We start from the raw sequence: 14,535 nt of genomic DNA on the forward strand, positions 1-14,535 counted from the left end.
GAAGATGGGCTGTGCTTAGGTGTGGCTTTGCAGCATAGTGGAGGTGGAGGTGGAGGTGGAGGTGAACCACAGGTAAGAACCCCAGGTCACGTTTTCCAGCAGGAATATGAAAATTGAAACAGCCTCAGGAGAGACGTGAGTTCTGAAGGCCTTGCATCAAATGTGAATGATGTCACTCGGGGACTGTGGATCTTGTCAAACACAGATTCTGATCCAGCAGCTCTGGGGGACAGGTCAGGGAGGGAGGGAGGGGCTCTGTATTTCTAACAAGCTCCTGGTCCCTGGACTACACTTTCAGTAGTTGGGGCTTGGAACAGAAATCACAATCTGGTGGGCCATGGGCCAATTTGGCCCGGGAAGTAAAGTTTTTCTGGCTTACATGATATTTAACTTTTAAAAAAAGTAGTTGCTAACAGTTTAAAGCCAAGTGTTTTGCATAAAATCTGAATTTGTTCCCCTTCATTTTCTGTCACATCATTGAATTTTATTTTTTGCATTTTTTATAATTGAAATTTGCTTGTGAATTGATTTTTTTTTTTTTACCTTTTCATCATATATTTCCACTAGGCTGTAAATTCTGTGCAGGCTGGGACATTGGCTGTCTTATTTGCCCTGTTACCCTAGAATGTAGAACAATGTCTGGCACACAGTCTATACTATATGTATTTATTATTGGACAAATGAATGAGCAAATCTACTTTCTTGCATAAATCACCATAACCTGCACTAGGCCTTCTCTAGTATATGCCCCTGGGAATCACCTAGGCTTAGAGAATCTGAGCGGCAGGAAGAAAAAACAAGGGCAGGAAAGAGTATAGTAGTGCCCCCTTATCCTTGGGGACACTACTGTACTCCCACTATGCTGTTCCAAGACCCCCAGTGAATGCCTGAAATTACAAGTAGTACCAAACCCTGTATATACTATACTATGCTTTTTTGATCTGATAATTGAGATGGCCACTAAGTGACATTGGGGCCCAGAAACGGATACCCCAAACCACAGTGCTTTGTCATGGTGAGCTGGAGAAGCAGCCTCAAGGTCTCTTTAACCTTCACTATCTCTTCTTCCAATCCTCTGTCTCTCACAAAGCACAGATGAAGTTGTTCTCTGAAGTTCCTTTTTCTGCCTAAAGTCTGACCCACCAAAGAATCTTCTTCTTCTTTCTTCACCAAAGAAGAACCCTTGGGTTTCTTCCCTGAATTTTCATTGACTGAATTTATATTGCAGGAAGAAAGACTGGAGTTTTTCCTTACCCCTGGACAGATTTTTGTCATAAACCATTGCCTGCTCTGTGGGCTCAACAGATTTTGTCCCAGGTCATTGTATGTTCTTTAAGCCCATGGAATTCTCCCCATAAATAATTTACTACCCCCCCCAATCATCTATACTTCCTCACCTCCCTTTGCCCTAAGAAGAAGGGTGTACAGCCATCTCTACCCCACTGCGTGGTGCGGTCATCCTGTGTAATATCCCCAACCCTGTGCACGTGAATACATTTGTATGCCTTTTCTCTTACTAATCTGCCTTTTGTTGGTTGATTTTCAGCAAACCTTCAAGGGTGAAGGAGAAGTTTTCCTTCGGCCGTGACAGCGACTACCAGATGGGTAGTGTATATACAGTGTGGGCACTTCTGGACAAAGGAATGAGTCTTGCTACTCAGAACAGCTCACAATCTGAAACTTATAATTTATTTCTGGAATTTTTTATTCAATCTTTTCAGACCACAGTTGACCCAGGTACTACTGTAGTCAGAGAACTAGAATGGAGATCAAGGGAGAGGACACAGAGGGCAAAGGAGGAAAGAGCACAGGGGTCGGTGGTCAGCCGCGTCAGTGCTGTGGGGTGGAGGATGGGGGCCTCAGGAGGGGCTGCTGGCCTTCAAGAAAGCAGGAGAGGGAGGCACTGTACTGAAAAGTTTGGGGCTACCAAGAAGGGAAGCAAGAGGACAGTTTCTCAAGGTTGAAATTGGGCTTTGGGAAGGTTTTAGGGGGAGCGCAGGTATTTGTGAGCCCATGTTTAAACAGAGGGTAAGGACCCAGTAGTGATACAAAGAGCAAAGATATAAAAAAGTCAGAATAGGCCGGGCGTGGTGGCTCAAGCCTGTAATCCCAGCACTTTGGGAGGCCGAGACGGGTGGATCACGAGGTCAGGAGATCGAGAACATCCTGGTGAACACGGTGAAACCCCGTCTCTACTAAGAAATACAAAAAACTAGCCGGGCGAGGTGGCGGGCGCCTGTAGTCCCAGCTACTTGGGAGGCTGAGGCCGGAGAATGGCGTGAACCCAGGAGGCGGAGCTTGCAGTGAGCTGAGATCCGGCCACTGCACTCCAGCCTGGGCGACAGAGCAAGACTCCGTCTCAAAAAAAAAAAAAAAAAAAAAAAGTCAGAATAGCAGTAGGTGATGTCCACCTTAGGGCAAGTAGAAGGTTGTGATAGGCTACAAGGGAAGAGATTGAAAAGGAGGAAGAAGAAAAATAGTTTCTTTAGGATATAGAGGGGCAGGGAAAGAAAACTCGCAAGAAATATGTGTGTTTAACAGGTCTCCACTTAGGGAGACACTCTAAAAACCTTTGATAGAATCTGAACAAGTAGTGAATATGTGGTGACACAGGCTTGGAAATGAGAAGGGCTGTGTCTAGCAAATGTATCCCATGTAATCAATAGTTTCTCCTTAATGGAGTTTGCAATCGCATTGGTATTTTGTCTGACCTTGTTGCCTCCTGTTTCTTTCAAATAATTTTCTAGAAGCACTAGTTTGAGTAATATCTCGATGTTTGAAGAAATATTTGGTAATTGAATAAGAAGTGAGCTGTGTTGTCTCCAGTGATAATGAAAATGGGTAAGGAGAAGTGCTGCCACTTGTGAGGTTTATGGGCGGGAGGGTTAAAGGGAAAAATTATGAAAAAGCTACCTTAGTCCTCCAGCCCCGTTGTTAGTCCTCATTTTATTGTTTTCTGTGTTTTCACCTTATGGTGCTCAATAAATATTTGTTCAGTGAACAAATAAATGCAAGGTCAGACTCCGTGCACAAGTCAGAGAAATCTTGTTTCCTGGCAAAGCTAGCTGAATTAAGTGCAGGTTTCCACAATCACCTCTCCTGGCTCTGTTTTATTTCAGCTGTAGGGGATCTGAGAGGCTGTAGCCCAGGTTTTCCTTCCAAGCAGTAAGTGAAAATGTTTCCCTATGACAAGGCTGCACTGGGTGTCATGTCCAGGCTCCCGGCCTCCTGTGGACTCACCCTGCCTGGTGTCCTGGTGACATGGGCTATCTCAGGCTGCTCTCATCAGCCTGGCAGTGAGGGCCTGGCAGAGACACTAAAGGGTTTCTTCTGGAGTCTGTCAGCTTTCGCCTCCTGGCTTTACCTAGTTAATTGGAGAAGCCACTTCACTTCTCGTTGACTCCATTAGTTCTCTGTAAAATGGGTATAATAATAGTTCCTCTCTCACGGGATGGTTTTTGAAGATTAAATAAGATAATTCAGGTAAAGCATGCAGGAGGGTGTCTCGCACACAGTACTCAGTAAATGTTAGCCATTATTATTGGAAGCTACAACTGCCTTTGATCAATAATAAAAAAATACTACATTTGACATTCTTTGAAAATACACTGTGCGTGTGCGTGTGTGTGTTGAGAGGAGAGAGAGAGAGAGAGACTGATTTTGGTGGTGGAATTTTCTGGCCTTGGGGGGGCCCAGCATCCTGGCACAGGTGAGGTGCGCCCGAAAGGGGAAATGATTTGCCCAAGGCAGTGCCCCTAAGAATGGCCAAAGCCCGTCTAAACACCATGTCTTCTGACTCTCAATCCAGTGTATTTCCCACTCCCCCTCATTCCAGGCATGGCTTGCTCGTTTTTCAAAAATCATCTCCAATGATGTCCCCGTTCAACTTCGCTCCCGTTGGTCCCGCGCAGCCCCACGCCAGAGCTTGAGCAAGAGCAGCAGTCCGCCTGCCGGGAGGGGGCGCTCGGCGGGGGCGGCGGGGCGGGGCTCTCAGGGGTACGAGCTCGGCCGCCCGTCCAATCAGAGGCGCCCCACCGTCGCGTCACTGTCCAGGGGACCGTCCGCGGGAATTTGAAGTGGCTGACTGGGCTGCCGGGAGACGGAGGCTCGGGGTCGCGTGCACTTGGGCGGCCGGGGAGGTGCCAGTGCCCGGGAGGAAGGTGAGCGCCCGCTGGGCTGGGCCAGAAGCCGCTCTCGAGCGAGGCCTGGGCGTCGGGACCCTCGTGGGGCGCCCGGGCCGGGGCCTCGGGACCCGGCGGGCCAGGACGTCGGGGTCGGGAAGGACCCAGGGCGGGGCTTCCCTCTCTGCCTCGGCTTCCCCGAGACTGCAGGGAGCTGTGCTGCGTCAGGGACTCCCCACCTGGGTGGGCTTCAAGGAACCGCCGCGAGCTGTGGAGCGATGGCTCCGCTTTTCCAGCTCCATTTCCTCAGAGATCCGAGCCATTCGCTCTCCCGAAGAAAAAGGCAGCTGGAACCCTGAGCCCACGCAGCTGTCCTGATTGCCCAGGGCAGAGCGACCCCAAGTCTGGCGAGCAGCCTACGGACAGGGTCCAGAAATGGAACGGGGTCCCCTCGTTCTCGGTCCTTTCTGCCTCCTCCTCAGGCAGATTCCTCCTCCCCCGCCCACCCCCCGACATTTTAAACTGGGTCACGTTTTTTACTTTTAACAGATTCGGTTGTATCGTGTAGTGGAAAAAGCCGCCGCGAAATGAGAAGACGTAAGTGTGACCCACCTTTCCAACTAGCAAATGTCTCCGGGCCGCAGTTTTCCCATCTAAAGACGGAGCCAGGGACTGTCCTTGTGGTGAAGACGCAGTGAAACAATGCGCGAAGCGGAATACTTTTAAAGTGGCTGTAAAGAAAGAAAAATTCTAAATAATATCACCTATGTGGAAAATAAAACAGAACTGAGAGAAAAAGCAGCGCGGTGGTTGCTAGGGCCTGCAAGTGGGAGAAATGGGGAACATGCGGGTCAAAGGGTACAAAGTTGAGTAAGTTCTGGGGATCTAGTGTGCAGCTTGGTAACTGTAGTGAATGACACTAATGTGTACTTGAAATTTGCCGAGAACGAAACAAGTGTTCTCAGCACACAGATGCAAGGTGATGGAAATGTTAATTTGCTTTATGGTGGCAATCATTTCATAATGTATATCAAAACATCACATTGTACACCTTAGATTATACAATATTTTTATTTACTTCGGTAAAGCTGGAAAAACAAAATGGCTGTAAAGAGTGGTGCTGAAGTAAGGTATATTTAACAAATATACATATATACTGTGTAATTGGCACTGTAGTAAATGGTTAACAAGTACTTTATTTAATTCTCTTCATTGAAGTAGGCATACTATTTTTATCTTTTTATAGGCAAGAAAACTGAGGCACAGAGAGATTGTCACACAGCCAGTGAGGTGTTGATGCCCTCTAAGGCTCATGCGCATCAGTGTTTGTGAACAGTAGTAGACCCTTGCCTGCTTTGATCATCTCATCTGTGGGATCAAGTAATTCTAGAGGCCTGAGCCGGGACAAAGGAATGGAAGGAAGGAGAAAGGGAAAGGAGAAAATCAAATGTGGTGGGGGAAGAAAGACTGCTGCTAATTACCGTCTCAGACACCTTCCTTGAAACCGCCTTCGGAAACTACTCTGCCAGTCTAAGTGCTACCCTCAGCATTGCTTATTTAATAGTCATTTCGTTCTTTTAAAAACATCTTATTACACAGAATTAGATATGCCACTGGCTGAATCATGCCTTATGAAACATAATTACATACAGCCCAAACCTAATGTGATTTGCATTTTCTGATCTTTTCCTTAGACACAGTCATTGAAATTAATGAGGAGGAACCTAGTAGTAGTCTTAGTGAAGTAAACCTTATGCATTATTAAGAATCTCTCATCCCTGTTTATTGAGGAGCCATTGGCAGACTGATATTGTAGAAAATAAAGAAGTTTCAACCCATTGGAGAGGGAGTATAGGAAATCAGCTCTCTCTTTTAATGCTGCTTTATGGCAGTGTTTGGGAGGGAAAAGAATAACAGATACTTGACTTTTATAACTTGCTAACTATAGTAAAGATCCCTAGAAGAACTTAGGTGGTTTCCACTGGATTAAAAAACGTTATTTCTCTGCTTTCCCCCAAATCCCCACATAACAACAAAAACCTAACTTGTGAAAAGTCTTAAGCTCTTCCTGTTTTTAAGTAGAACTTGGATTTTGAGATATTTTTAAGTTTGTAAAGCTGTTTCTTCTGACAATAATAGAGATAAAAGTAGAGCATTCATACTCAAATCCTTGTTGGTTTGGAATTTCAAGCAAGGACGTGAAGACAGAAGCACTCTACGAGCACTGGAAGTATCTGGGATACTTATGCCTGCTTATTTTTTGTGGTTTTTTAGGTTTCTTTCAAACTGAAGATTCACTCAGTGGTTGTAGCTGTCTTGATAAGCCAGGTTCTAGTTTACGAAGTTTTATTCCAGAAGGAAAAAAGCCACTTCACCTAGAAATCTTCCAAACAAATCAACTTGTGAGTAATCCAGGCTATCAAGACTACGTTTTAGGTGAGTAGGTTCTCTTTTTTGTTTCTTTTCTGGGTTTTTTTTTTTTTTTTTTTTTTTGGTGATAGAGTCTTGCTCTGTCACCTAGGCTGGAGGGCAGTGGCATGATCTTGGCTCACTGCAACCTCTTGCTTCTCAGCTCAAGCCATCCTCCCACCTCAGCCGCTTGAGCAGCTGGGACTACAGGCATGCACTACTACACCTGGCTAATTTTTGTATTTTTTCTAGAGAGAGGGTTTGCCATATTGCCCAGGCTGGTCTCGAACTCCTAAGCTCTAGTGATCTGCCCACCTAGGCCTTTCAAAGTGCTGGGATTACAGGCGTGAGCCACCGTGCCCGGCCTTTTTTTGCCCCTTTTATCTTTTTAGTTTATAAGTAGATTGCCTATCTCAGTCCCTCAGATTGCCAGTTGTTGGTTCTGAGAAAATGGATTTAAGTGGATTTATTAACTTTCCTCTGCTTTCTGCATTCTCACTTCTTACTGTGTTTAATTTGTTTGTAGCTGACGGCAAGGCCTCTGAGGCACGGAAATTCACAGCTGAGTTCTTGGAGAAGGTCCTTGAGCCATCTGGATGGCGTGCAGCCTGGCACATAATGTGCTCAAGGTGCTGCTTGAGGTGAAGTTAATTTTGTTGTTAAGACATTTGTCTCAAGCTATAAGCACTTTACTTCAGACTCTTAGAGCCAAAGTGCTTATTTTTAATTAAAGTTTATGAGCTGATTGAAATAGCATGTTTTTCACATCTAATTGCCATGGTGTAGGAAGTGTTCCGCAAATTTTAAAGGCAATTGAGGAGGAGCTACCAGGGAATTAAAGTGGCTTAAGTTTCAGTGTCCTTTGACAAGGGGAACTGGATTATAAACCTATGAAGTGGAGGAAGTATTTGAGATCGTTTAAAAAATGAGGAGGCCTAATTATGAAGTCAACAGTTTCCATTAATTTTTTACCTTCTGAGTTGTAGCCCATTAAGTGGCTCAAACCAAAGAGGCATTTTAAAACTATCCCATTTTTGCCTAGTAAATTTGTAGATATGTGGTTAATCTCTTGATAATGTGTCTCATTGCAGAAAGTAAAAACAATCTTATTTTTCAACTGACTGGGCCTTTTACATTAAATTTGCACTCCAATTACAGCTGTGAGTTTTTCACAGTGTTTGTTAACTGAACCACAAAAAGCCCTGTTAAGCTAAAATGTTAAACCAAGGAGTGTGAATACACGATTTTTTTGCAGCTCCTTTAGTAAATGGCATTGCATACTGCAGTGATTATGAACGAGGCAGTGGGTTGCAGCTCTTCCTTGTGAGTTTTTAAATTTTGGATTATGCCAGTATCTTCAGTTGGAGTTCAGGCCTTTTCATTGGGTTATGATAGTGCCCGCCCCTCCTGCCCTTGTCACTTCTCTAAAAGCAGTCAAAGTCATTGTTTTAAAAGAAGTGTGCAGTTTCTCTGCTTAAAACTACTAATGCATTGCATTTACCAAGGGTTCCGTGTTGGCTTTATGGCTTCTCATTGTGCTGGAGAACGTGTAAAATCCAAGCACCTGATGCTCTATGTGTCCTGGTCTTTTTGCCTTTCTCTCCCACCTTATCTCCTACTGTTTCTCCCCCGCTCCCAATTTCCTCCCTTTGGCTCTAGCAAGAAGGACTACTTTTCTGCTCTTTCAGTGGCCAAGCCCATCTCTGCCACAGGGCTTTTGCATCTTCCGTGCTCTTTAGATGGCTGCTTCCTTTTCATTCTCAGCTCAGAGGTGACTTCTCCTGGCCATCCCAGCAAAACCAGATCACCACCCTGCTAGTTACTCTCTGTCACCTACTCATCACTATCTTGTTTATTTACTCTCTTGATTACAATGTAAGTTCCATGAGACTAAAAGCTAGGGCTCTCTTGTTTATCCTTTATGGAAGGATAGGCTTCCATAATGGAAGAAGAATCGCTGCCCCTATTGCATGCTTTTAAAAAATCACTCTGTTAGTAGTGTTTTATACGTGGAGCTTAATTTTGATTTCCACATGTTAAGTCACATTATTTTACATTTTAGGTGACAGATGTGGCCATTTCAGCCTTGAAGGCAGTGGTGCAGCTTGCTGAGCCATACCTCTGTGAATCTTGAGCAAGCACTTTCACCTTGGAGTGTATGAGAGAGCTCCTCGAGCTGAAGGAACATCAGTTGCCCCTGCAGGAGCTGGGTGGTGTTTGATGATTCTGGAGTGTTTGACTAGACAGCACTTGCAACTGAGCATGTCAGGTATGAAGGTAAGTTGATAAAAATCACTTTGTGGCCAGAAACTTTGGATGAATTGAAGTAATTCTGGTCTGTGTTAGACCCAGCTTTAAAATTCAAACTGTAGGCCGGGCGCGGTGGCTCACGCCTGTAATCCCAGCACTTTGGGAGGCCGAGGCGGGCGGATCACAAGGTCAGGAGATCGAGACCATGGTGAAACCCCGTCTCTACTAAAAAATAGAAAAAAATTAGCCGGGCGCAGTGGCGGGCGCCTGTAGTCCCAGCTACTCGGGAGGCTGAGGTAGGAGAATGGCGTGAACCCGGGAGGCGGAGCTTGCAGTGAGCCGAGATTGCACCACTGCACTCCAGCCTGGGCGACAGAGTGAGACTCCGTCTCAAAAAAAAAAAAAAAAAAAAAAAAAAAAAAAAAAAAAAAAAAATTCAAACTGTAAACTTGGTCATGGCAATAGTTTAAAATATTCAATGATAGGATAATCTTTTTTAAGCTAAAAAAAAAAGTTTTAAATCATTTGGGATAATTTCAAACTCACAGTAAAGTTAACAAAAATAGTACAGTACAAAGCATTCCTGTTTGTCTTTTACCTAGTACCCAAATGTTAACAAAAGGTAGGGGATTCTTAATTTGGTTTGTGTATATTTAGAAACCGACTTAAAAGTTACGGATGCTAAGGCTTATGGTTGGTATATTTGAGTCTAAAAGGACAGAAAGAGGAAAGGAAAGAAAGTGAAGTTTGTATACCATGATGATGATGTATGCACTCATTTAACTAATACACATTTTCTTCAAGGAGGTATCTGGTCAGAGAAGGTGTTTTCTGAGGCTGCTTCCCGGATCCCTAGGGGATGTGTTCCTGCCATTCAGCCTTTTTGGCAGTTATTTCCACTTGTACAAAGCAGACTTTTGTCCCTTACCTGAGAAAGCAAGCCCACGCCTGGATTAATATTAATAGGTATGATTTAAAATTTTTTTCAGATAAATCTTCTATCAGATAGTGACTGATACAGATAGTTCTTTTGGATTTTCTATATATAAGTTATTCACTGTAGAAGGCTACTTTTAGCCATGTAAAAATGGACTTATATTCTTCTAGTAACTGGAAGACTGGCTAATGCAATGATCATAATAGTTAATAATGTTGCTTGGTGTTTTGTAGTTTTGAAAGTACTTTCTTGTTTCTATACCATTAGTCAGCTAACCAGGTTTTGCTAAGCTTAGTTTACATACTTGATAAAGAAGCAGAGTGCCTCAGACGCCGCTTCTGACATCTTATGGACAATCTCTAATTGCATGCAAGAACATTTAACCCTGGGTGTTCAGTTTTAAGCCAAGCAATATAAATCTAAAGAACTGGTTTCTGTCCAGGACCAAAATAACTCTCCCTTATGTTTCTCTTGCTTTAAAATAGTCTGTCAGTCGAAGCATTTGAAGGTGAAGGGATAACTGATGAGTTTAGGAAATTAGGAGAGAGGGTGCCAATCTCTATGGGTATAGAAGTTGGTAGAAAGGCAAGTACCTGGAACTGGTAAGAGTTCCTGTTAAGGAAGAGGAGCCTGAATTTTTTTTTTTTTTTTTTTTTGAGACGGAGTCTTTGCTGTGTCACCCAGGCTGAAGTTCAGTGGCGCGGTCTCAGCTCACTGCAGGCTCGCCTCTGGGTTCACGCCATTCTCCTGCCTCAGCCTCCCGAGTAGCTGGGACTATAGGCGCCCGCTACCATGCCCGGCTAATTTTTTATATTTTTAGTAGAGACGGGGTTTCACCGTGTTAGCCAGGATGGTCTGGATCTCCTGACCTTGTGATCCGCCTGTCTCGGCCTCCCAAAGTGCTGGGATTACAGGCGTGAGCCACCAGGCCTGGCCAAGAGGAGCCTGATTACATATACTCTCCATGTTGAGGACTCAGATTCTGGTCAGTGACTAGAGAAGGTCAAATTATGAGGGTTTTCATTTGCCCATTGATTCAGTAAGTGTGGAGTGCTGGGTTCTCAGTTGAGGGTGGGGTATGACTGGTACACAAAACCAACACCTTTGTCGGGGAGCTGCCAGTCTACAGGTGGGAGGTAAAGCTTTATAGAATAATCACATAAGGATGCAGATGCGATTGGAAGGAGCCGTGAGCACCATGAAGAATTTCAGAGTGTCCTAAGACTGGGTCAGGTTGCCGTTCTGTGCTTATTTCTGGAGGAAATGACATTCGAATTTGGGTCTAAAAGGTGAAAGGAGTGGCAGGTGAAAGGGGTGGCGGAGATGGGGGAACAGGTTCAGGAACTCAGTGGGTTTAAGGAGCTGCAAGGTCAATGTGGCCAGAACATAGTGCTGGGAGAGGCGTAGGAAGTCAGGGTAGAGAGGTTGGCAGGGCTCAGACAGTGCAGGGCTCTGTCAACCAGTGAATCATTTTGTAAGAGCATGAAAAACCATTGAGGGGTCTTTATTTTGGGGTGAATATGACTTGCTTTGTGTTTTTAAAGGTTCATGCTGGCTGCTGTGTGGAAAACAAATGGAGGGAGATGGAATAAGGAGGTGGGGATACAGAAGGGTCTAGAGTGAGGATATGGAGAAATCTAGAGTGGGGATATGGAGGGGTCCAGAGTGGGGATGTGGAGGGGTCTAGAGTGGGAATGTGCAGGAGTCTAGAATGGGGATATGGAGGGGTCTAGAGTGGGTATATGGTGGGGTCTAGAGTGGGGATAGGACGGGATCTAGAGTGGGGATATGGAGGGTTCTAGAGTAAGGATATGGAGGGGTCTAGAGTGGGGGATATGGAGAGGTCTAGAGTGGGGATATGGAGGGGTCTAGAGTGGAGATATGGGAGGGTGTGGGGGATATGGAGAGGTCCAGAGTGGGGATATGGAGAGGTCTAGAATGGGGACACAGAGGAATCTAGAGTGGGGATATGGAGGGATCTAGAGTGGGGATATGGAGGGGTCTAGAGTGGGGCAGAAGCTTATTGAGAAAGTAGAATAGCTGCGCCTTGGTGGTCAAGTGGTTATGGGGGATGAGACATGAGTGGATGTGGAAGTCAAGGCTGATACCCATGTTTCTGGCTTAAAGGAATAAAGACTGGGGAGGTGCAGATATGAATGATGTGTAAGTGCCCGGCAGGGTACTGGTGAGGAGGATATCTGAGCTGAGTTGTGGGATGTAAATACAAGCTTACCAGGTGGAGAAGGAAGACACTCCCGGCAGCCTGACCAGCATGTTACATGGAGGTTTGAAAGAGCTTGTGAAATTGAGAGTTTACCCACAAGGGCTCTGAGGCAAGAGAGGTAATTGGAGTTAAATTATGAATCCATGTTATATTACCACGTTTAGGATTTCATTTTAAGGGCAACAAAGAGCCGGCAGAGGTTTTTTTGAATTGAGTAAAGGCTTGCTTAGATTCATTAAAAAAAAAAAAAAAAATAGACTCTAGAGGGTAAAGAGACTGACAGCCCAATCCATAAGAATTAAAAGATAGCTGGCTTCATTTTTAGTGCTCCTTTCTTTTCACACAGAACTTTTCAAAAGAGTTATATATAGTCACAGACAGACGGTCTGTACTTCTTGGCATCCCCCTAACACTTCTAGTCTAACTTCACCATGAAAATTGTGCTCAAGATTACCAAAGACTTCCATGTTCTCAAATCCAGTTGACACTTCTCTGATCTCATCCTGCTTGACCTTTTGACTGCATTCTAGGTATTTGATCACTACTTCTATCTTTTTATTTTTATTTTTTTAATTTTTGCGGGTACACAGTAGGTTTATATATTTATGGGTTACATCAGATGTTTTGATACAGGCATGCAATGTGAAATAATCACCTCATGGAGAATGGCGTATCCTTCTCTTCAAGTGCTTATCCTTTGTGCTATAAACAATCCAATTAGACTCTTTTTGTTCTTTTAAAATGTACAATTATGTTATTATTGACTGTAGTCACTCTGTTGTGCTGTGAACTAATAGTTTCTATTCATTCTTTCTAATTAACCATCCCCACCTTCCCCTCACCCCACCACTTCCCTTTTAGCCTGTAGTAACCATCTTTCTACCCTCTATCTCTATAAGCTCAATTGTTTTGATTTTTAGATCTCACAAATAAGTGAGAACATGCAATGTTTATATTTCTGTGCCTGGCTTATTTCACTTAACATAATGATCCCCAGTTTCATCTATGTCGTTGCAAATGATTCATTCTTTTTTATGGCTGAATAGTATTCCATTGTGTATAAGTCTCACGTGTTCTTTATCCGGTTCATGTGTTGATGGACACTTAGGTTCCTCAGCTATTGTAAACAGTCCCGCAAATAAACGTAGGAGTTCAGGTATCTTTTCAATATACTGATTTTCCTTCTTTTGGATATATACCCAGGAGTGGGATTGCTGGATGATATGGTAGCTCCATTTTTAGTTTCTCAAGGAACTTCCAAACTGTTCTCCATAGTTATTTTACTAATTTACGTTCTCACCAACAGTGTAGAATGGTTCCCTTTTCTTTTCTTTTTTTTTGTTTTGTTTTGTTTTGTTTTTTGAGATGGAGTTTCATTCCTGTTGCCCAGGCTGTAGTACAATGGCGCCATCTCAGCTTACCACAACCTCTGCCTTCCGGGTTCAAGCGATTCTCCTGCCTCAGCCTCCTGAATAGCTGGGATTATAGGCATGTGCCACCACACCCAGCTAATTTTGTATTTTTACTAGAGACAGGGTTTCTCCATGTTGGTCAGGCTGGTCTCGAACTCCCAACCTCCAGTGTTCCACCCTCCTTGGCCTCCATAAGTGCTGGGATTACAGGCATGAGCCACCGTGCCTGGTGTGGTTCCCTTTTCTTAACATCTTTGCCAGCATTTATTATTGCCTGTCTTTTGGATATAAGCCATTTTAACTGGGGTGAGATGATATCTCATTATAGTTTTGATTTGCGTTGCTCTGGTGATCAATGATGTTGAGCACCTTTTCATATGCCTGTTTGCCATTTGTATGTCTTTTGAGAAATGGTTATTCAAATATTTTGCCCATTTTTTGATTATTAGATTTTTTCCTATAGAGTTGTTTGCAGCCCCGTGTATATTCTGGTTATGAATTTCTTGTCAGATGGGTAGTTTGCAAATATTTTCTCCCATTCCATGGGTTGTCTCTTCACTTCGTTGATTGTATCCTTTGCTATGAAGAAGCTTTTTAACTTGACTTGATCCCGTCTGTCCATTTCTGCTTTGGTTGTCTGTGCTTGTAGGGTATTACTCAATAAGTTTTTTCCCAGACCAATGTTCTAGAGAAAACCCTAATTTTTTTTGTAGTAGTTTTATAGTTTAAGGGTTTTTTATAATTTGAGGTTTTAGATTTAAGTCTTCATTTTGATTTGATTTGTGTGTATAGCAAGAGATAGGAGTCTAGTTTCCTTCTTCTGCATATAGATATCCAGTTTTCCCAGCACCAGTTACTGAAGAAGCTATAGTTTTCCCAGTGTATGTTCTTGGCACCTGTGTGGAAAATGAGTTCACTGTATGTGTGGGATTTGTTTTTTGGTTATCTATTCTTTATCATTAGTCTCTGTGTATGTTTTTATGCCAGTCCATGCAGTTTGGTTACTATAGCTCTGTAATATAATTTTAAAGTCAGATAATGTGATTCTTCCAGTTTTGTTCTTTTTCCTTATGATAGCATTGAATCTATAGATTGCATTGGGTAGTATGGACATTTTAACAAAATTGCTTCTTCCATTCCATGAACATGGAATATTTTTCCTTTTTTGGTGTTCTCTTTAAC

The 14,535-nt window shown here is 43.6% G+C and overlaps 1 pseudogene; it reads left to right on the plus strand.

Moving 5' to 3' along the window:
• The first annotated feature begins 4,065 nt into the window (after positions 1-4,065).
• The window catches only part of LOC103235479 (SHC SH2 domain-binding protein 1-like), a 47,771-nt pseudogene continuing 37,301 nt past the window's right edge, over positions 4,066-14,535 (plus strand).

Source organism: Chlorocebus sabaeus, chromosome 6, assembly GCF_047675955.1.
Source record: "Chlorocebus sabaeus isolate Y175 chromosome 6, mChlSab1.0.hap1, whole genome shotgun sequence".
NCBI classification, from domain to species: domain Eukaryota; kingdom Metazoa; phylum Chordata; class Mammalia; order Primates; family Cercopithecidae; genus Chlorocebus; species Chlorocebus sabaeus.